This window comes from Pleurodeles waltl, chromosome 9 (assembly GCF_031143425.1).
Source record: "Pleurodeles waltl isolate 20211129_DDA chromosome 9, aPleWal1.hap1.20221129, whole genome shotgun sequence".
Taxonomy (NCBI): domain Eukaryota; kingdom Metazoa; phylum Chordata; class Amphibia; order Caudata; family Salamandridae; genus Pleurodeles; species Pleurodeles waltl.
In genome coordinates this window covers 671,936,313-671,961,111 of record NC_090448.1, presented here as the reverse complement: position 1 = coordinate 671,961,111, position 24,799 = coordinate 671,936,313, and the positions used below count along the sequence as shown (strand labels likewise).

General features: G+C 41.4%; 1 protein-coding gene across 3 annotated transcripts in view; it reads left to right on the top strand.

Annotated features, from left to right (window-relative positions):
• The window catches only part of LOC138259847 (RNA-binding protein Nova-2-like), a 202,094-nt gene that overhangs the window by 163,783 nt on the left and 13,512 nt on the right, over window positions 1-24,799 (top strand). The window lies entirely within an intron of this gene.

Sequence of the window (24,799 nt, the reverse complement as noted above, 5' to 3'; positions counted from 1 at the left end):
CTGTGTGACCGCATGAAATAACTGATATTTTGATAAGAGTCTTTAATGTAAACATAAACTTTTAGGAACCTTTGGAAAAATATTCTTATAGCAAAGATTAGGGGCCTCATTACGAGTGTGGAGGTCCATGGACCAGCACACTCATGTTGACAGTCGGACCACTGCACTCCAGGTGGTCTGACTGGCCAGTTACAACCCTGGCGGGCGGACCCACCAGGGGATCGTCGTCCCCATCGGGAACATAGTTCCTTGACGGCATGACAGCAGTCAGAGTTGTACTCAGCATGATTGTGCTATACTCCACAGCACCTGGCTGAATACAACTCCCCTCACTGCCAGTCTTTCCATGGCTGTTTCATCAACATGGAAAGGTTGGCGGTAACGGTGTGCAGTGCATGGGCCCCCCTGCCCAGCACCATTGGAATTTGCGCTCTCTGCTTTGCAGAAAGTGTGCATTCCGAGGGTCTTGGCCGGCCCCCTCTGTGCTACGAGATAGCACTCTGCTCCATTAAGGACGCAAAGTGCTATCTTGTAGCATTGTTCCAGCCAGTCTGACCGGCGGGAACACTGTATTGCAATGTTCCCATCGGTCAGACCGCCAGGAACACTGTAAAAGGGCAGGGGGGATGCCACTGCCATGGCGGTGGCATACTCCCCACAGATTTGGCAGTCCCGTGATGGGACCGCCAAAGTCGAAATGAGGCCCTGAATCATTTGTTCTACCTTGTTTGAATTATGTTGGACAAGGCCCTCTTTGCAGGGTCGTCCCCAATCTTTTTGTCTTCACCACTCCAGTTTTATAAACCTGTTTTTGTGGGCGTATAGGAGTCTGTTCACTTGACCACTGCTAAACCAGTGCTAGTTGTACCCAGTGCCTGTAAATTAAATGCTACTAGTGAACAGCAGCACTCATTGTGCCACCCACTAAAAGTAGCCTTGTAAAACATATCTCAGCCCTGCCATTGCAGCCTGTAGGGCAGTTTTAAACTGCCAATAAGACCTGCCAAAATAAGCCTTTTTGGCACATCTAAACATTCCTTTTTAATACATTTAAGCCATCCCTAAAGTAGACCCTGAACAGCACAACACATAAGTAAAAGTGCATTGATTTCAAAAAGTATTTTTAAGTTTTATATGTCCTGGTAGTGAAATCATCCTAAATTCGCATTTCAGTACTGTAAGACCTTCCTTTCCCAGTTGATAACATTGAGTTACCTTATTACATTTAGAAAGTACTAACATTTGATTGGGAGTGGGTAGATATGTCATGCTTGGACTCAAATGAATTGTAATTTAAAATCCTCTTTAATGGTAAAGCTGGATTTTAAATTACAAATTTCAAAATGCCACTTTCCTACCCTAAACTGTGAGACCTTCTAGGAGTTTCCAGCTGCCTTGGCCTGGTAATTGTTGCCCATCTGGAATTTGTATTGGGCCCAAACAGTGAGAAATAGAATCGTGGTGTAGCTGGGAGAGGGCCAGTCTGCAATTATGGATGGGCAGAGCTGTTCCCTGACCCACTTACATTTCAAAAGCACACTCACAAAGGAACTAAACACCAGTCTGTTGTCACCCTCTAACACTTGAAGCATGGGCAAGGGAAGAAAGGAGAAAGAAGAAATCCTTGAGCACTAGATGTGGCAGTGGACTAGAAGTTTCCCCTACTTAAAGGGTTGCACCAGGAATACATAGTGTACCTCCTGAACCACTCCTCAGGGCACTTCTGGACTTGTGAACATTACAGAAGAATGACTGCCTTGTTGCCCAGAGGACTGACCTGCTGCTTGACGTATACCTTGTTTACCCGAAGACTAACCTGCTGCTTGAGAGCCGCCTTGTTCTTAAGAGTACTTTCCTGCTGCTACCAGAGGACTGCCCTGCTCTTGAGGCCTTCTTTGTTCTTCAGAGGACCACCCTTCCACTTTAGGCCTGCCGTGCTGTCTGAGAAGAAAGGCCTGACTCTGCTCCGTTCATCCCAGGATAACCTGAGTGACTCCAATGGTTAGTTGGCTGACCTCCTGTTCTGAGCTACAGGGCCACAACAGGCTCCAGAGGCCTCCCTGCAACTGCCCAGCTGACCTGTTGTAAGTGGACCTGCTACTAGATCTGCCTAAGCTCTGCAGGCCTTTGCTGCATTGAGGTCGTGACCCCCACCATGTCCCTCCCCGAGTCCTGGACCTTTGGCTGGCATCAATTAAGCTCCTTCTTTGAAATCCTGAAGTTGTGAACTCTGTCCACTGCACTTAGAAAAATAACTTTTTCAGCTAAACTAACCTGGTCCCTGTATCGACCCACAATTTGTGCTTTCTGCTTCTCGGTGCTATCTTTACTTAAACATTTAAAATTGCATATCTCCGGTTCTACTGATTGGATTTTTGACTTCTCGGTCTTATTGTATTTATTAAATATTACTCTATTTTTCTGAATTGGTGTGCAATACCACTTGTGTTGTGTTTTCACATTATTATTCTTTGTCTGCTGCATAAATAATTAACACAGTGCATCTAAGTTAAGTCCGACCACTTTTATGCCAATCTACCATAGGATTAAACACAGGTTAATGTAGTGACTTTTATGGTTCTTCCTGTCAAGGATTGTGGTTGTTGCTTGAGAGGGGTTTCACCCCCCTTGACCAATAAAACAGTCTCTTACAAATTACACTTATGTATTTAAGGTTTTTGTTTGTTCTATGTAATTGAGATGTTTTGATGAACAGAAGGGGTTGTGGGTTAATATTAGCGTCTAATTTGGGTAGCTCCAGGCTTTGTGGTCTTTTACCCAAATGCATATTTAATTTTTAATTCATTTTATTATATTGTAGCATGGCCTGCTTTTGGCAGGTATGTTTTATTTTCTAAACAGCTACTTTTCTGTGAAAGCACTGTTGTTAGTTCCTTTGCACAACATTTCGTTCTGTGCCTCTGCTCAAGGCTGTACATGATAGTTTACTTAGTATTGCTGGCCCAAGAGTATGGTGCCAACCTCCAGACCGAGACATATTATCACATCAGGCCTGTTCTCAGAACACAATGTGTTTCGTTATAAAAACACCACAACAGGCCAAAATAGGTTAGAAGGGAAGTTCTACCCAGCCATCTTGTGCTCTGTGCCATTTTGTCACAGCTTTGCTGATCTTGGCACTGCCTCTCCAGCCAGCCGAGGAGACTGCCAGCAGACGGGTGTGGGGTCAGGGGCTTGGACTAGTATGGACAGGAGGGCTAACACTGCTATGTTCTCACATTAGATACTAGAAGTTTACGTAGGAATTTTAAACTAATGATTATTCCAGAATGCTGATCCTATTTAATGCTTCACTCATAGTTGTGTTATGTTTCATCGTCCTACTAATTGCAGCTCATGCTTTTTATCATAGGACACAGTTCTTTAAATAAATGTATTAAAACTTATCCTGCATTCCTTGTCTGTCTTTGCACGTGTGAGAGTGGTGCAAATGAGAGAAAGGGGTAAGATATGTTCTACCACAACTTCCCTTAGGATCAGAGTGTCATGCATCAGGCTGCCACAAATCACCTTTACTTTTTAGGTTGGGTGAGGTACTGCTAACTTGCCAAGAAGGTTAGGCCGACAGCTTCCAGTTGGTGTGGGACTGACTCAGTCACCCACATGCAGTGGCACTGCCGCCCAAAATCACGCAGTCTTACCCCCAAGGTAAGAGTCCTAAGACATGGCACCACCAACGTTGGTCAGGCACTAAATTAATGGATCTTCCAAGTATCTCTTATCACTCACATGCTAAAGGTACCCTAATGACCTTATACGGAGAACTCTGTGGTATTAGGTAAATATCTGCCTCTGCTAAATAGGTAGTACCTTTCTTAGCGTGTAGGATATTCAAGCCTGAACCTTAAAAGGAATTCCCCAAATTGGTGTTTCTATCTCTGAACTTACCATTCTAAAATATGACGGAACTTCAACTGGTTACAATTCCAGTAAATATGAAACAACCTCTCACACAACATCTATTAGCTCATGGACCCAATGAAAAGAGTGGGGATGTTACGTTCGTGGTAGAGGCACACAATGCATACAGAACAGAAATGTTCTATTCCTGGGTCACTTTTGTAGTAAGAAATGGAAACTCACACACTTTCCACAATTCCACAATTACACGGTAGCAAACACACCTCCACAATATCCCTTATGCATATTTAGAAATACTGTTATCTTATCAAGAACACAAAAATTGGTTTGAAGGCACCCTACCACACTTGGTACAAAACATTAGATTAGGTCCCTTAAGTAATAAAGAACCTACATGGCCAGAACTAGCCATATATACACCACACCCCAATGTAGCAAATATGCCAATAGTGGATCTGCGTTGCTTATATAATAATTTAGTGGATATATATAGACGTTTAATACAATTTGTAATATTGACTTTAAACACCATTCCAGCTAGGGCTGCTCCAGCAGCATCACAATCGCTACAACTGGGATAAATCCCACAACTGTGCATTCAATAATGTGTAAGGTACCCACCAAATGTGAAGACATTCTGTTTTGGTTAGCACAAAAATAAACGGGCTGGAAAAAGTGCTTCCCCATACAGGACCCTAAGACAAGCATAGAATTCTCACAATGTGCCTGCCTTCAGGATGGTTCCCTCAGAAGATAACTGTGCCACATGGGGTGCAATATTTGCTGCAATTTATACTACTTCACACGTTACACCAGCACTTGTGAATCTTCTCGAGTGTAAAAACAAATTTAAGACAAATATGCGGCAGGCGCAGCCCTGGATTTTGAGATCCAATTAATGGGCAATTTTGCCACAGTGTCCTCAATTATATTAAGTAAACTTAAGGAAGAAGCAGTCACATTGGCAGTATGCCAGCCGCTCGCGCTTATGCATTTACATAAACAGAGAGTGCACATAAGTGTAAAGAAATACCATTGACTGGACAAAAGACAATGTTGTGAGTGTATTACACTGTGATATCTCACAACCATAATATATAATACAGCACAATCCTCACAATAAAGAAACACTGTTCCCCCCAGCATTGTAGCCTTCTCTGACCTAAAGGATACACCACACTGCAAGACACACAGCATCAATACAGACACCGCAAGCTTGACACACAAAAATTGCAACCCACAAGCCTGCTTATACTCACACATCAGACATAGCAACTGCCTTCAGAACTGCTAAAACACATCCAGTACTCCAAATTGGGCCATGGGGTTTAGAGACATGGACTGAACTGAGACAAGTTCCAGATCTTTTCCGGAATCTTTTTAGCTCCCTATACTTCAGTGACAAACTACCCTTGTTGCCGCCAATTAATCCAGCACACTTTTTTTTATTCCTCGGTACTCTACCGTAATCATCTATCAGGTTGTGCCACTGATTATTTGGACCTTTGACTATCGACTGAAAATGCATAAGAGGATCTAGTATCAGAATCGAATTTCCATCACAACGAAACCAACTGGCCTCTGCAAAAATAATGGAGAGGATGGTGTCTAAATCATGAAGGTTTATTAACAATTCAGTCAAAGTTACAAGTTAATTAATCAGTAAATCGATTTATCTAGTAAGCAAATATACTGATGCAATTTCAGTTTGTATATTATTAAAAAGAAGATGCAAAAAAATAGAAAGGTATAAAGCAAAAAACAGGAAGCAGACAGATTCCATAGAGGAACTTCCCTGATCTAAATCAAACATTGAAATGGCAAGGTGACATTCTCAAAAGAAGGTAGCAGCATCTGATGAACCAAGTAAAGGTTCAGGGGAAATAGGCTCAGATGGGCAACCTTAAAGCTCAACTCTACAGGTAAGAGAAATCAGCAGAGTTTGGAAACGGTCTTTCCTTACAGAAGTCAGGACAGGATCTATGTGAATACAGCTGGCATAAGCAATGCCTTAATCATAATAAGATTATATAAAAGTGGCTTGTGCTACAACTAAATATAGCCGCCTGCTAACACTCCGATTAATATGTTGCACACTGATTAATATTTTAGTACAAATATCAATAATGTGATGCATAAATGTATGGAGCACTATATTATGCTGTTCCAACAATATAACTGGATGCCTATGTGCCATTTTACTCAGGTGATGTGTGACTGATGCAACACAAGGGACATATAGCTATAACGGGGATATCAAAATTACAAGTCCAGCATACAAAAGTCTCAGTTAAACAGCTAGTACTGGGTGAACGTATTATGCATCAAATGAGTGAACCTGGCAGTGCTGATTATAGATGTTAGCAAAGGAATTGTTCTTGTGATAATTAAATCTGACAAATCAAAAGCAAAAATGACACACTAGTGATCCTAAAGAGTTTTAGAGTTCTTACTTAATATTGCTGTCATCAATATAAACTATTAAAGAAACAAAAAGGAATAGTTTGCAGCAATATCACTCTAATATATAGAACCCTTCCATCAAACCAACCAAGCATGAGTGAAACATTCCACTACTCTTAACTTTTTGGCCAAATGCACTTGTTGACTAGTTGTGTCCTTTTTAAAAAAAAATCTTTGTTTATTGATTATCAACAGTATATGTACATTTACATAGGTTTCCTTTTAATCATTAGGGTGGGAATACAGGTCTTATCATGAGGGTTTTTGGTTTGAAAACCCAGGACCCCCTGAAGGTGTCACATATGATAGAGGACAATGAGCAGCCAAATACTTGTTTGTGATTTTTATCAGTTTTAATGCAGCTTTTCATTATGGCCCAAACACAGTTACACACAAGAACACTTGCCATTAACTGTGTAACATCCATTGACCTGTATGTACAGTAATCACTTATTGGTGGTCTGGGCCTTAATTTAATGAATATAAATTATTCTCAATGCAGTAAAAACCTTTCTGTCGGTGGCCCCCCAAACATTCATAAAGTGGCATAAACTGCATTGAAAGGCTTTTGGTGGAACTGCAAATTTGTAAGGGTCCTGCAGCTGTTATTGCAGCAGCAGGGATGCAGCTTGGTCAGTAAGGGGGGGGGGTGAGCTTGTTAAGTTGTTATGTTATTAGGTTTTTTAAAGCGCTCATGTACGCAAGGGTGTCTTGGCACTGCCTTATTAAAGGTAGTTTGTTATGGCTATGATGATTGTTTCCTGATAACTCTAGTTTAGGTAGAAAGAGATAAGTTGCTGATCAAAGAGACATGTTTTGAGGGCTTTCCTAAAATGTAGGAGGTTGGTTAGTTCTTTCAGGTTGAGAGGAAGAGTATTCCACAGCTTAGATGTCCCAACAAAAAAACCTTTGCCTCTAACAGATTTTCCATCAGACCTTCCAACAAATACGACAAGCAGGGCACATGAGAGGAGCAGTGGAAAGGGATGCGAATGTGGATTGACAGGCGTAGTAAGTAAGAGAAAACACAATATTTTTAAAACTATCACACATTTTTTAGACATTCAAAGCGAAGAGGGAGAGTGTGTGTTTGTGTTTATGCAAAAAATCCTGGTGAAATCTGGCAGACGCCTCACCACATCTGACTGAAAACACTTGTACCCAGCTATTTGCCAGAAAATACATCTATTACCCCCCTGCGGAGTAGACAAAGTATACAGATCTCCTTAGAGGGAGATCACTGCATGAATGTCAAGAGCAGTTGTCAGTGGTAGGAACAGCTACCCCTGGCATGAAATTTGGTATCCCCGATACTGATCTCAGCTACAGTTCCTAGCTATTGCGAGTCCTGCTCTGTAAGATAACCTTGAATGGGTCACCTTCTGTTTGCCTCTTGTAGCGTAAAACACTTCCCGCATCTATGTCCTGCCTTCTCCTTCTGGTGGACCAAGGGGAGTCTAGAATCGAATCTGATTCCTATATACCTGAATAGTCTTTCTGGATCCAGTCACATCAATGTTCTTTAAGCGACTGCTCCGTAGGTTTAGAGTATAAGTCTCGAATCAGGAACCATAAATGCCTAAGTCTACTCAGCTGTAAGTTTCTCAAAAGTCGAGTTACGTATGAATGGGCAATTTCTCCACCATGCTAGGACAGGATTTAAGTCTGCTGCTCAGGCAATGGTAAACCTGTAAGTATTCCCACTAAGGTGGAGTTCTGTTTATAGAGAATCAAAGGATTGGCTGCTCAGAAGCTGTTCACTTAAGACTATCGGCTTTAAGGATCATCAGTGGAAAGTCTTGTCACCTGTTAGCAAATGTGTGTTATGCCCTGTAGAACAACAAACATTGAAAAGTGTTATTGTAAAGGTCACAGAAAAGAGATAAAATAGTATATACAAATATAAAAAGCTCGTCCGACTTAAATTTATTTTCCTAAATCGGATCCCAACTAGCAATGAACGCAGGAAACAGCAATATTTCAGAAATTCTAAACTCATTTTTTACTGCTAGTTTATTACAACGTATTCCAAGTTAAGTGCAGAAATAAATATTTCTGTTGCAAATATGTTCCAAACCATTACACCAATTCATGTAAAATCATTTACTCTATATGCATAAATGCAAAAACATTAATGTCATTAATTGTGATGTACGCTGTTACATTTCATTCATAAAAGACAATACATTGCACAAGAGTTTTAGACATGTATCTATATCATTAACCACAGACCTCCATTCATCCACACTCACTCCCAACATATTCATTCAACCAAATACATATTCATATATAAAAACATAGTTGCTAAAGAACTCCTAACACATATATACATTGATATACCTTCTTTTACACATATATGCCCACTACCCATCCCCTTTCAGTAGGCCCGTAAAGAGTGTCATATGCCCATTGCACAGCTCCTTTTAGTTGGTTCTTAAAGAGAGACATTTGTAGGCCTCAGGTGGAGGCATGGGCCTTAATTCACCAAAATGCCAGAGGTAGCGGAAGCCACATTACATGCCATACCGCTGGACCTTTACATTCACTCTCACACACGCTTCCACATACACACACGTTCCCACATATACATGCTCTCTGTCACATACACACACTCCCACTCGCAAGCATGCACACAGTTTATATTTAAAAGCATTTTTTCTTACCGCAGCTGCCAGAGAGGGTCATATTCCAGCTGATTGTACACCATTTCTCTTACATTAATAGTGAATACTAGTTATTTTTTTATTATTCACTGTTAGTGTAAGAAGAAAATTACAAAAAAATTAGGAAAGTGCAGATCCACCGTCCATAAGGATGAGCTGCCCTGTGTTCCTTGCACTGATTTTGCCACCTCTGAGGCTAGTGGTTGCAAAGGCAGTGCTAGGGGTTGCAAGGGACAATCCAGGGGTCGTCAAGGGCTTGTCGCTGGGATTTACACCAGTATAGGTCAGGATAGTCTGGGAGCCAGACCAAATAAATCACAATTAAAAGGTAAATCCAATAAGGATAATACCAAACAAGCATAAGCAGGTTCTTAACCCCTTCGTTGCCAGGCCTTTTCCCCCTCAGGTGCCAGACCTTTTTTTGGCTATTTGGGGCATTTCGCGGTTAGGCCCTCATAACTTTTTGTCCACATAATCTACCCACGCCAAATTTACATCCTTTTTTCCAACATCCTAGGGATTCTAGAAGTACCCAGAGTTTGTGGGTTCCCCTGAAGGAGACCAAGAAATAAGCCAAAATACAGCGAAAAATTCTTTTTTTTAAACAAATGGGACATAAGGGCTGCAGAAGAAGGCTTGTGGTTTTTTTACCTGAAAATGGCATCAATAAAGGGTTTGCGGTGCTAAAATCACCATCTTCCCAGCTTTCAGGAACAGGTAGACTTGAATCAGACAACCCCATTTTTCAACACAATATTGTCATTTTACTGGGACATACCCAATTTTTACTATTTTCTGTGCTTTCAGCCTCCTTCCAGTTAGTGACAAAAATGGGTGTGAAACCAATGCTGGATCCCAGAAAGCTAAACATTTCTGGAAAGTAGACAAAGTTCTGAATTCAGCAAGGGTTAATTTTTGTAGATCCTACAAGCTTTTCCTACAGAAAATAACAGCTGAAATAAAAAATATATTGAAATTTAGGTGAAAAAAGCAGCCATTTTTCTCCATGTTTTACTCTGTCACTTTTTCCTGCAATGTCAGATTTTTTAAAGCAATATACCGTTATGTCTGCTGGACTCTTCTGGTTGCGGAGATATATAGGGCTTGTAGGTTCATCAACAACCCGAAGTGCCAAGAGCCAATAAATGAGCTGCACCTTGCAATCGTTTTTCATTCTATACCGGGTATGCAGCAATTCATTTGCTGAAAATAAAGAGTGAAAAATAGGTATTAAGAAAACCTTTGTATTTCCAAAATGGGCACAAGATAAGGTGTTGAGAAGCAGTGGTTATTTGCACATCTCTGAATTCCGGGGTGCCCATACTAGCTTGTGAATTACAGGGTATTTCTCAAATAGACAACTTTTTTACACACTGTCTTACATTTGGAAGGAAAAAAATTAGAGAAGGACAAGGGGCAATAAAACTTGTTTTGCTATTCTGTGTTTCCCCAAATCTCCTGATATAAATGGTACCTCACTTGCGTGGGTAGGCCTAATGCTCGTGACAGGAAACGCAACATGGACATATCACATTTTTACAGTGGAATCTGACGTGTATTTTGCAAAGTGCTTAGCTGTAGATGTTGGCCTCTAGCTCCGCCGACACCTAGGGAAACCTACCAAATCTGGGCATTTTTGAAAACTAGACACCTAGAGGAATCCAGGATGGGGTGACTTGTGGATTGACAGAAAGTTCTGGAATCTGAGAGGAGCCACAGATTTCCTTCCACCCAGCGTTCCCGCAAGTCTCCCGATAAAAATGGTACCTCACTTGTGTGGGTAGGCTTAGCGCCAGTGACAGGAAATGCCCCAAAACACAACTAGGACACATCACATTTTCCCAAAGAAAACAGCTGTTTTTCGGAAAGTGCCTATCGGTGGATTTTGGCCTCCAGCTCAGCCGGCACATGAGGAAACCTACCAAACCTGTGCATTTTTTTTAAACTAGACACCTAGGGGAATCCAGGATGGGGTGACTTGTGGGCCTCTCACTAGGTTCTGTTACCCAGAATCCTTTGCAAACCTTACAATTTAGCCAAAAAAACACTTTATCCTCACATTCAGGTGTCAAAAAGTTCTGGAATGTGAGAGGAGCCACAAATTCCCTTTCGTCCAGCGTTCCCCAAGTCTCCTGATGAAGATGGTACCTCACTTGTCTGGATAGGCCTAGTGCCCACGAAAGGAAATGCCCCAAAACACTATCTGAAAACATCACAATTATCAAATACAAAACTACCTGTTTTTGCGGGGGGAACCAGCGTTTCTGGTCCTGGGCTCAGCAGCCATCTAGGGAAACCCACCATGCCCACACATTTCTGAAAAACAGCCACCCGAGGGAGTCCGGGGAGGTGAGACTTGCGTGGATCCCCCAGTGTTTTTGCATTTCTCCTCCGATCGGCGCCAGAAGCTGAGGGGCAGACGTCTGATAAGGTCAGCGCGCGATCGCGCACTGACATCATCAGACGCCATGGGAGGGGGGTTGGGGGTAGTGGGGGTGGAAGGGGAAGCGATTCCCCTTCCATCCCTGACCTGGGGGCACTGAGGTGAGGCTCATGGGGGGAGCGCTAGCGCCAAGGACGTAACTGTTACATCCTTGGCTGCCAAGGGGTTAGGAACACTGGGATAAACAAAAAATTTATAAAGATAACAAAAACAAAGAGGAGCATTTCCGCGTTTGGAGATTTCAGAAAAGCACTATAATCTTAGAAATAGGGAATCTTTAAAAACTCCTGATAGATACCAATATACTGACACTCACGCAACTCGTTTCTTTCAGGACTCAGCTTCTAAATGCAGTGCGAGAGGAAGGTGTTCTAACAACCGAACGAGTATGTGAAACCAAGAAAGGAGTCACAACACTCATCTGAAGTTTTGGTAAAAAAGCAAGAGAAATTTCCACTATAAAAACCCAATTCAAAAAGAAAAAGGTTGCAATAATTTTGCCTAAATATTCCACTCATATTGGTAACCTTACTGAAGAACAGGATGTGGGCAGTGAGTCTGCTAGACAATGCAGCAGAGGTCATGATAATTTGCCAGACTCTTCTAGAACTTCTGGATGTGACACCAACTAACGACTTCCTCTAAGTCAAAACTGCAGACAGGTGCTTCTCTCCACCCGATAGGGTATACAAACTAAAAATTAAAATTGAGGGAGACATATAGCAAGCACATCATCAAAGTGATCTTCTGGTGAAGATTAACACTTAGTTGTGATGTCCTCCTGGCCAAAAAAGTTTGGCCACCTTATTTTTGTCTGTATGCTCCCACAAGGGGAATATGTCATTTTGCCTTCTTTCTTAGTCCTTGTTCCAGACGCAGTAAAAAAGGCTTATTCCGCAGATTGGGCATTGGTGCAAGCCCCAGTCCTGTACTGCAACCGTGAGGGGTGGGATAGGGATTCCCATTATATCAATAAGGGGCACTCCACAAATCCAACCACAATACCCCTTGAAACAAGAAGGTAAAGCAAGAGTGAGGGAAATTCTGTCACAACTTGAGTACCAGGGTGTAATCAAACTCTGCGTATCCCCAATGAATAATGCTTTGTTTCCCGTGGCTAAGAAAGGACCATTAATACAGAATAGTTTTAGATTACAGACACTTAAATAGTCATACATGCACATTTGCAATACAAAATTCACTTAGCATTGCACTTATGAACAACATAGTGTGCAAAACATACAAAACATTGTTGGATATTTCCAACAGTTTTTTCTGCCAAAATCTAGCACCTGAAAGCAGGGATTTAAGTGCCTTTACAGCACTTGGCTCTTAAAGAACATTTTGTACACTTTATCAAATGTATAATAACAGCCCTGGATTGTTAGCCACATGACTGCAAGAGTGTTAGGTTTAGGTTGTAGTCGTAACATCAATATTGCATGATATTGATCCTGAGGAATTGTCTTATACAGACGACGATCTCAACATACACCTAGCCATGGTGGATTGCATAGTTTTGGGGTTCACCTCACAGAGCTACAGATTAAATTTAAACAAAACAGAAATTGCTTTTCTTAGTGTTCTACTTCTAGCATACAAACTATCAAATGAGGGAAAGAGCCTGGCACCCCACTTTCTAGAAAAATGCGTGCAACTACAACCTCCAAATACCATAAAAAACTACAGTCATTACTAGGCTTTTTCAATTTTGGCAGAACCTACATTCCAGAATATGCACAACGCATAAATCCTTTCTATTGCTTAATTCATCCAGATTTTTCAAGCAAACATTGGACACCCGAACACACACACATTCTTAGAGCATTAAAGATAGACATTCTTGAAGCAAAACACTTACACACACGTGACAATAAAACACATTTGGTCATCACAGTAATTCCTGGTGCCATTGGGTTCACCTATGTTACATTTAATGAAGGTGACACTGTACCCACAGTATACAAATCACATTTGTGCTCGAATGCTGAGCAGCATTTTGGAACCAGAGAAAAAATACTGACTTCTGTCCAAATGGCTATCATAAAGGAGAGACCACTAGCCCAAGGAAAACACATTATTTTTGTTACCCTAATGCCAGCCCTTGAGGTTGTCACCAAAGCCAGTGTTCTAAACGCAAAAGCATTACATCCACATTGGATTTAATGGGCTACCTCTCTGGCAGAAACTGATGTTGATTATGTTTTTGATCTAAATCTCCAGACCTAAGAATTCCTTCAATATGAACTTGAATACCCCTTGCCACCAACATTTTGCCTTTTGAACAATATTGAATCATCACTTACACCGATGGTTCAGCTCAACCAACGGTAGGCACCAAACACCAGCACTCCGCTGCTTTCGCAGCTGTTTGTCGGGTAATGAGGGATGGTAAATTCCTCCCTCAACATACCCACATGCAGACAGAGGGGCTGTACAGCACAACTAGCAGAGCTTAGGGCTGTCATCTTGGCACTGGAACACACAGATCTTGAACTTTACACCTAGACTGTGTGTGATTTGTTCTACTGTGTCCAGACCTTCAATGAATACCTACTCTACTGGCACCTTAATGGATTCAGAGACTCCAAAGGAAACACCATAAAACGCATATTCTTGTGGGGGAAGGTAGCAGATCTTAAAGGGAAGCTGCCAAGGGCTCATGTAGTACATACAATGGGTCACCAGTATGTTTGAAAACACGTTGTAGGAAACAATTGGATTGATGAAGCTGCCAAATCTGCAGTAGCTACGGCTTTTGTTGCTGCAATTACTCATTCTTTTACGAGACTAGATAATTAAACATATCCTACTGTGAAAGCTTCGGCTGATGGCAAGTCCTTACCAAAATCATATCCTGCAAAATATGCCTACCACATAAGTGTCCAAAACATTGCATTTGCAACAATATGAGGGGTGGGTGATCATGAGATCCCCAACCAAGACCAGAGATCTCAATAAACCAGCGCATGAAGGGATCGCTTCTGGCTATGCTGGTGTGGCTGGTACCATCTTGCTATTGCAAAAAGGCCATTGGTAGCCTTGTCTACACAAACAGACCAAACAATATGTTCTTAGTTGTGACATTTGGCAACAAATGAAGAGGTCCACCATCAAATGCCCATCACAGACACCCATCTTGGTTTCCAACAAACCACTAAAGTGTGTGTACCTGGACCATTGTAGTCTCTTACAACCAGATGGTGCGTACAAATATATTCAACTCGCTGTTGACTCATGCTCCAGATTTCTATGGGTGATGCTGGAACTGTTATTAAAGATTTGCAAGTCTTCATGGGGACATATGCATTTGTAGCATTCTACTCAAGCCAGGGCCCTGCCTTTGCCTCCCGAACATTCAGGGACACCATGGCAATGATGGGTGCTTAACTGCATCTCTCATCTCCCTATCATCCTGAGAGAAATGCAATTGTGGAGCTGAAAAACAGAGACTTAAAGCAATCCTTAACTTCATGAGTGTTAGGTTCAGCTGGTAGTTATTTAGTGTTCTCTGGACACTAAATAATCTGCCTAGAGAACACTAAATAATCTGCCTAGAAGTTCTTTGAGACAAAGCACCCCATATGGAGTCCTATTTGGGATAGTTTGGGCAGAAACACCTTTTGACATAAATGAACGTGTTACTATCTTGTACAAATTACAACAGTTCCATGATGAAAATTCATCTGCACATGCCGCCACCTTGGGACTGAGGGATTTGCCGCCAAGCTCCACAGGCTGGAATACTAAAGTTGAGGATCTGGTTTGTGAAAAGATTTCTGTGAAGGAGTTTGGCCCATCCCACAGAGCATTGGTTCCAGTCTTGGGAATACACAGTACCAGACCTGCCATTTTACCACCGCTGCCTGGTTCTACTGAAAACCACTTTGTTTCAATTGACAATGTCAAATTATACCATGTGGCTAATCCTGCACTGTAGACCACAAGAACTGCTGGGTAGTTCCCGCACCCCTCTTACTACCCTTCAGAAGTTACCTCTTTAATCATTCAACAATGCTGAAATTATTTCCCCGAGTTAGGGGAGTGCAGAGAATAAACTTTTCTTGATTCCTGACATCACTTCATTGTCAATAAATGTCCAGAATTCAGATTTTCTCTCTTCAAATGCATCACAAACAGTTGGAATTGTTTATTACAAACCAGCAATGGATACATCTACCAGTTCCCTTTTACCTACACTGGCTCCAGTTTTTTGCACAGAACGCTTCTGGTTACTTTGCCGACACGGAGGAATTTTCTTCAAATTTTTCAGCATTTTCTACAGTACTTGTATCAAAAGCACCTGAGCTCTATATGTGGATTAAACATAACTGTTTGGTTCGTCCATGGATTATCTGCTGGTACTTCTAACTTTACTTGCCTTCCCCCTTTGGATTGGTTTTGTCATTGTTTTCATTCTGCTGATACATGGTCATTATCTTCCTGAGCGCTCTGCTGTTGAACTCGAGGATGAGGTTTTGAAACCCTACCTATCCTCACATAAGGTCCGAATAGACTTGTCCCTTGTGAACATTTCAGCTGTTCCAGTTCCTGATGGGATTGTTAGTGATAAAGTACCATTTGATATCTTTGACCCCACTGAAGTGATTCAAATTCCATATGTATTTAAAGTATCTATGAATGAAATTATTACACAAGGGGATGTTTCTAATGACTGAGATGTAAAAACAGTTAATTCAATGCCTTCTGAGCTTGAATATTATACTGTATTTGAAAGTGAAGATGTTTATATGACAACATCAAACTATGGGGAAATGTTTTGTTATCACCTTTACGGACACAATTTTCTGCACCGCGCTGGTACTCCAAGAATAGTTTATTATCACACACAATGGGAACATTGTCCAACTCCATCAGTCGGGAGTTCAAAAACATATGTAGAAAAGTTTTCTTATTTGTCTGGGCATGATTTTAAGGATGCTGAGTATTGTTATTTTAAATTGCCACCTTTAAAAGCAATAAAAATATTTCTAACAGACACCAAATTGATTTATTTGGATCCCTTTGTTTCCCAGTTGGCCACTGAAGGCTATGAATATTGGATGAAGTTGATTGACTTAAAAAGTGTGTGGGGAACAAGAGATTGGCAAACATAGGATAGGGAAGCTTTGTATAGAGCATGCCTTATTCCAATACAAATTATATTTCTCAATGACTCCATACAACAAGCATGTGGTTTAGGCTTGGCAAAAATAAAATAAATGAATGCGCCCACTATTTCCTCACCAGCTACATTTGCTAATTGGCAAAAAAAAAAAATGTTACTGAAGAACAGCTCAATGGTTGGGTTCGGAACGGCACCTTTAATTCAACACTTTCAGGTCTCAATGGGTGGTTATTGTGGCCAGTGGAACCAAAGGTTGTCATGGGTGTTTTGTTATCTCCACACGAGTTTTAGAGGGATCAGACCTGACCGTCATTACCTAACCACACAACACTGGTATTGTAACAACATACAGCGTGGGCAAACTTTGTCAACAATGTCCACATTAATAGCTGTCAAAAAACACCTTAGTCTTGATTACATGGTTTCTTGTTAGGTCCCAGAAAACCACGCTCAAAGCATTTCTTATATGCAAGAAATTAAGAAGGCTGTCAACGTGTGTTAGACCTTGCATCCTTGGCATGGTTTCCCGAGTCTTATTGTCTCTGCTTCAAGTGTTTTGGACTGTGTGCTGGCCTTCGTTTCTGCTGGTTTTGGTACTCTGGGCACTTTACCACTGCTGACCAGTGCTAAAGTGCAAGTGCTCTCAGTGTAAACTGTATGTGTATTTGGCTTTTTCATGATTGGCATGTTTGATTTACTAGTAAGTCCATAGTAAAGTGCACAAGAGGTGCCCAGGGCCTGTAAATAAAATGCTATTAATGTGCCTGCAGCAATGACTGTGCCACCCACATGAGTAGCCTGTAAACATGGCTCAGACCTGCCACTGCAGTATCTGTGTGTGCAGCTTTAAGTAGCCAATTCGACCTGGCAAGTGTACCCACTTGCCAGGCCCAAACCTTCCCTGTTTGTACATGTAATGAAGGCCCTGGGTAGGCCCATGGGCAGGGTGCACTGTATGTTAAAGGTAGGACATGTACTGATACGTTTTAGATGTCCTCATGGTGAAATACAGCCAAATTTGGTTAAATATCTTTTAAGTGCAGGTTCCCATTGGGAGCAGATAAAGATTTGGAGTTTGGGGTCTCAGAACTCGTAAGTTAAAAATACCATTATATGGTAAAGTTGGTTTTCAGATTGTCAGTTTAAAAATGCCACTTTTAGAAAGTGGTCATTTTCTTGCTTAACCATTCTGTGCCTCTGCCTGCCTATGGAATCCACGTCTGGGTCAGACTGGCAGTTGGTCTGTTTGTGAATTCACTCTAGACAGTGACACAAAGAGAGCTGAGGAGTGTCCTGCGTATTCTGATGAGTCTCTTGGGCTAGAGTGGGAAGGGAGGAGCTGACACTTACATCTGAATGGGCTGTGCCTGTCCTCACACAATGCAGTTTCCAACCCCCTGGTGTGTGTCTGGGACCAAGCCTTGGCAAGGCAGGATCATCTGAACAAGAGACTTTCCTTTGAAGTTTGCGTACTTCGAAGGGAGAAAAGAATGTAAGTAGTGGACCCAAAACCCTAGACTTTAAGATTACTTCAGGATCAAGAGGGACCTCTCCCAAGAAGAAGAGGTGAAGAGCTGGAGGAGGAGTACTGCCCCTTTGCCTGTGAGTATGCTTAGCTGGGTCGGCCTGCAGTTGCTGCTTCTGCCTTTGAAAGAACAAAGACCAGACTTTGTTGTGTTTTTCTGCTTTTGAAGTGTCTTCAAGGGGCTGGACTGAGCTTGCTCCCTGTTCTGAAGTCTCTGGGCCATCAAAGACTTCCTCTGCCAGCACCTGGACTCTCGTGCTGAGACTCCTACTCTGCCAAGTGTTGCCCAATCCAGTCCCTGGGCCCTTGAAAGGAGGAGCTGGTGGAACCAGACTGAAATCCAGGCACAGGAGCCAAGCGGTAGAAAAATTAACACAGCACCTGCTTTGTGGCTGAAAAATTGGAGCACCACCTGCATTGTGGCTGGAAATCGACGCAACATCTGCTTGTGGCTGCTAAAATCGACACATCACCCATGCAACGTGTCTCTGCACCAGCGTGCACCAGGATTTTGCACGCATTGTCACTGCCCATCAAAACCAGTTTTTCTGATTTTGAACTGAGTGTATTCAACAGTGCCTGGCTTTGTATTATGTCTTTTGAATGGACTGCACCCTGTGCCTTTTTCACTTCTGAGATAAGACATGCAAAACCTAATTTGTCATTCTTATTCCAGAAAGGATTCAAATGCAATGTTTCTACAGGCTCAGATATGCCTCAGATACGATGATCATACCTAGTAACGGACAAACATAATGAGTTATGCTCAATACTAACTGGACAGTTTTGTTTCCAAAGACTTCAGACTCAGTAAGTGCATCGTCTATGCCGCATCCACTGCGACAACTTCCTGCACACCCCAACACAACTTTTGTCATGTGGAAAACACCCATCATTGGATAAAGATAATAAAATTCTACTGGATTGCTCATAAAAATGTCAGCTACAATACAGAAAACACCTCCATCGCAGAAAATTGGAAGGATAGGCTGGTCTTCAAGCTGAGCACAAACATTTTTTAAATATTTTAGATCTGTGTATACTGTCACGTAATTTGTGACTGGAGATGGTATGACTGGTAAAAACCCAACTTTCTTCAGTGAGACGGTATTCTGGGAGTTCAGAGCATACATTTCCACCCAAGGAGGAACTGGCTTTTCTTCATCCTTCAGTCCACACCGAATACGCGATATGATAAATTCAGGTAAATCAGGTTTGCAGACGACTGCATCAGTTAGAAGAAAATCCATGTCCTCAGCCACATTGAAACTTTCTGGCAGACTGGAACATGTTGATGGCTTGTAGTGATTTTGCACACATTCGCAAAGCATGTTGGCAAGTTTGAGCTTCTTTTGTTTACGCCTACAGCTGACACAGCTTGTGTTCTAGCAGCTACTCCATTGGTAGAATCTATAAAACCATCATGGCATTATCATGGGTGCTGGATGTTCCAAACAAAGAAGAGCTGTCTTCAAAGTCAAAATTATCAAGTGCAGCAATTTTAAATCCCTTTCCTGGTAAAGTGACTTGGAAGTGGTGTGCTATCAGATTCACACGATTTTACAGCATGAGCTTCTAACAAGTTTCTTCTCCGTACTGTGTCATTATAATATGTTGATATACAAATCCTATTAATTGAAGTGATTAGTTCTCTACTTTCGCACTTGTCATAAATTGCGTGGGCAGTCATCATGTGTAGCAGAGTTTTTTTGTTGCCGTGATGTAATTCATAAAACATGATTTGGAAAAGATAGTACATTTGCACAGCATAAGCCTGTCGGCTTGTGGGATTGTCTTCCACTTCTTCGCTTATATCTTCAAAGCCATCATCAATGTTGTCAGCTTCTGTTTCGAACCCAAGAACTTTAGTTTGTAACAGTTTTGCTTTGCTGAAATTAAACAATGATGTAAAAATTTTTAAGAGTTAAGACAATATCAGGCATTTTCGTTGACTCCCATGATTTGCGGAGCTCTGGGACATCACAAAATGTGTTATTTAGTCCAAAATCAAAATCTTTCAGGACATTTCTTGAAATGGTTAATGCTGATTTGACTGCATCCTGTGATCTTGTTATGGCAATAAGAACTTCAGGAGTCAAATCAGCTGAGAACACCATAAGTGGCTTATTCTTTTTATTAGACTGAGAAAAACAAATTCTGTTATTGTACATTCTCACCAGAAAAATCTTTATTTTATTATTATGGATCAATACAGTTTCATCAATGTTGACCATTATTTCTCTGATCACCTGGAGTGCGAACCCATAGCCAGCACCCAAGAGTGGCTTTAAAACTTAATTTGCTTTTTCAAAGAGTACAAACTTAACTGAAGGTTGGCAGTGTATTTGCTGCTGGGAGCTCATTATATATTCACGTTTTCAAACATGTGCATGCATGCAGTATGGATGGGCATACAAGTCCGCTGGAAATACATTCAGCTCACTGTTTACATCAGCTACTCAGCTGAAAACTTCATCTTGGAAGAAACTAGCTGCAGATGAAAACTTGTTTGTCCTTTGAGACTCACATACTCTGTACTTTGCTCTTTCGTTAATCCCTTTGGCCCTACTTCTGGCTAAAGCACAGATAACACATTGAAAATTCCTGCTTTCTGATCAGTTGTTGGAGGTGGACAAGGGATAGCCATCGATCTTATCAGTGGATGGGCTTTGGGTTTGTTTGTCATTGCTTTCTCAGAAGACACGGAATCTTTTTGTGATTCACTGGTTTCTGCTATTTTTTTTACAAACGTTTCCAGGCTTTTTCCACTATATACAACTTGTAGCACTTGTTGCTACAATGATACAATATTTGACCCTCTTCAACCATCAGTTTCAATCTTTTGTAGACTGCATCTTGCTGTATTTCTGCAGCATCTCAAATTCTCTTCTGTCCAGCCGCAGTTGACGTTAGCTTTTCTTTCGGATTAGTTTGGCATATGGCACATTTTTCTTTCCTGAAGGAGTCCCCAGATTTTGTAGTTAGCAACACTCTTTCAGGAAGTAAAGATTCTCTGCTACTACCTGCTTCACTCATGTTTACAAATTTGAATCAATGGAAAACCTGAAACAAAAATAATATTGAAATAAATTGCCAACATGATAGCTAAATCACATCCTCATAGAGCCACCATTTTTGAAAATGGTGGAAGGGTTACTCTAAGGAGTTATTTTCTGTCTCTTTAAGACTACTTGAACCCCAAAACCTATGTTTTGACACCACAATGAAGTATGAAGGTCATATGGTTCCTGAAATATTACATCATCACTGCAACACATCCACCATTTTTAAATATGTCATCCAGCAAAAATTTCCCTGGATTAGCAATGCCTACCCACGCTAAATTACTTCTCAAATGATACAAAAACACACATGAAAAGTGAAACTCTCTGGACAGCAATTTTTTTATGGAGGTATATCAATGGGCCAGGAGTAATAGATTAAAAATGGGAAATACTCAGATAACTATAATGAATAGATTAACAGTGATAATCAGTGTATCTCATAATACATTCATACACAAGCATTTAAACATATTTCTACTACTGTAAATTTTATATATATCTTAGGTCCACTAAAACTACTACAATAATGTTTAAACAGATGTCCTTGCACGGAGCATGCAACGTTTCCATTATGAATTTGGCTTGCCGTCTGAGGGGTATTCCTGTGCCTTTGATTTGCTCGATGTTTCAGTTGCTTTTAAATGGGAGTTACTTAATGGTGAGCGATCAAGGCTGCTGTGGTATGATAGCAGGATTTGCCTATGTAATTTTGGTCTCTCAATTTGTGACTTGTTGAGGAAACGTGCTCTGCACCCCACATGAGAGCTAAAAGTAGCAGACATATGGCCTCATATTGCTACTTATGTTTCAAGTAAGGCTCTTTTGTTTAAAAAACTGGTACCTTTTACATCAGCCTGAGAGACCAATGGCCTCCAAGTGGCAAGGTCGTCCGTCGGTATCAACTTTCCTAAACATTTTGGTTAATTATTAAATTGTATCTTTAATGCATCTAACACCACTGGGATGCCACACTTTTTAAAGGCTGTTGGTTCTCGATTTGTCAGCAGTTTCCAGACCATCTTTGGAGCTATGCAATCCATCCACTCTTTTCAAGTGTTTTGGGAGGACTCCCAATAACAATATGTGGTGGTATCCTGTTGTTGCAATTTTTGATGTGCAATGGCTGCCCCATTTCAACAATGAGAAATGAAGGAGCTTCCACTAGCAGACTTGTGATGTAATTTCATGATGCAGTACTTTGGAACAAGACTCATGGAAGAGCTGGACAGGAACTGGTCACCGTCATTTCGACTGGTCCTTCATTGTGTGCAGCCCGTCTTTCCTGCTTGTGGCGCCCTTTCAAAACTGCACTGGTGGTGTGTCTTGCCTTACAACAAGTACCACGATGGACATAAATCTGATGAAGTTCTCGATGAGGGTTCATTGCCCGACATGCCACTGAGAATACGGTTGTTGCAGGATGCCTTCTATGAGCTGCCCTTTGCAGATTTAGTGGCTCCTGGTTCTGCAGCTCTTGGCACTGCTCAAAATGCTGCCTTCTCTGTCAGACCTGTGGCTGACGCATCTGAACATGTATGCTCCTTCCATCTTTTGTCTGATGTTCTGGTCAACTTATCGCCTGCCTGAGTAGGGTCTTTCCTGGATTCCATCACTATTGATGACATCGAAGATTTCCTGCGGGACCATGATAATTGTTAAAATTGGCATCTGGCATTTTTTTCGACTTCATTTTTTGTTGAAATTCTAAATTGCCCTTTTAATCTGACCAATCTTTGGCGTGCCCTGTTTGTCAACCTGGGCATTTTATCTCTGTTAGGTATATTTTTAGCATGCTTTGGGAAGGGTGTCATGGGTTCATTTTAGTGCGTAGCTTGGATTCATTTATTTTAGCTCCATGCCTTGCGGCCTGTGGCCTTTTACCCAGATACATTTTTTCATTTAATTTATTCATTTTATTATATTTTAGCATGGCTTGCTTTTAGCAGGGATGTTTTATTTTCTAATCAGCTGCTTTTCTGCAAAAGCATTGTTGTTAATTTGCACTACATTTCGTTTTGTGCCTCTGCTCAAGGCTCTACATGATAGTTTATACAGTATTGCCAGCCCAAAAATACAATGTCAACATCCAGACCTAGACATAACATCACGCCAGGCCTGTTCTCAGAACACAACACAATTTGTTATAAAAACACTGCAACAGGCCAAAATAGGTTAAAGGGGAAGTGTCAGCCAGGCATCTTATGTTGTGTGCCACTCCATTGCAGCTTTGCTGATTTTGGCCCTGTCTTTCCAGCCGAGGAGACTGCCAGCAGACTGACTGGCAGACCCCTGTTTTCAGGTATTGTGGAGGGGATCCTTACATGGATTAATTAGTATGGGCAGAAGGGTTAATACTGCTATTCTCTCATGTTAGAAGTTAGATGTGTATATAGGTACTCTAGGCTATTGATTATTCCAGAATGCTGGGACTGTTCATGTGTTTCACTCTTAACAGTCCCAATCATTACTGTGTTATGTTTCATCTTACTAATAATTGCAGCTCATGCCTTTTATTATGGACTGCAGTTCTTTCAATAAATGTATTATAACGTATCCTGCTTTCCTTCTCTGCCTTTGCATGTGTGAGACGGGTGCAAATGAGAGAAAGGGGTGAGATCTCATGCATCAGGCTGACACAAATCACCTGCACTTTCTAGGTTGGGTGCGGTGCTGCTAGATTGCGAGAAGGTTAGGCCAACAGCTTCCAGTCATGTGAGACTGACTCAGTCATCCACATGCGGTGGTGCTGCCACCCAAAACCAAGCAGTATTACCCCCATGATCCTACGACAAGGACAAGCACAATTTTCACTGTGCTTTTTAAAGCTGACTAAAATTTCACCTCTTGCACTGCAGTACCTAATTAAATGGCTTTGTATTTGAGGTGGTGAAATGTCAGTGGCAGGGTGGAGAGTGGTGCAGGGGTATGGGCACCTCCTCCCCCGCAAAAAAGGCAGTCACCACAGCGCAATCACCGGAGTCAAGAGAGACTCTGAGTTTGTCTTACTATAAAAAGTCCAAAACCGAGCAGAGTACCGGCCACAGGATGTAGATTTATAAAACATTGTCCTTTGTTAAAATAAAGGAGACGTATTAGGTTTTAGTTCTAGCTATAACTTGTTTATGTACTAAGGTATATATATGAATGCGTTGACTCTGCGTTTATGCACACTAAAAATGCTGTTGTAAATAATTAGGTTAATATATTTATGAAAAGTGCTGGCACCTAAAGCACCAAGTGCACATTTTGTAGTGGAAGCCCCAGACTAAAATTTTCATTCTCCTCATACACCTGAATCATAAAGTAAGTGGTGGCTGTTGTCTGCAGATATTGAAATGGAATGGACTGAGAGCAATGGGCGAATATCTACAGCTGTTCAGACAGGAACTAAAAGTGGATGTCTAAATAGGGCAAACTATGTTCAAAAACTTTTTCACATAAATTCATTTGTGTGCTCTCTTCCTCTATAAATTGAGCGATTTATGGCCATATGTTCTAACGCATGTAAATCTGTAGGCAATCCTGTGTACGAGAACATACCTGTAATAATGGTCCTTCTGCCTGCATAGCATTGATTGAGCAACCATGATTCAGTAGAGGGAACCCAAAATCCTATAGGACCAAGTGTGT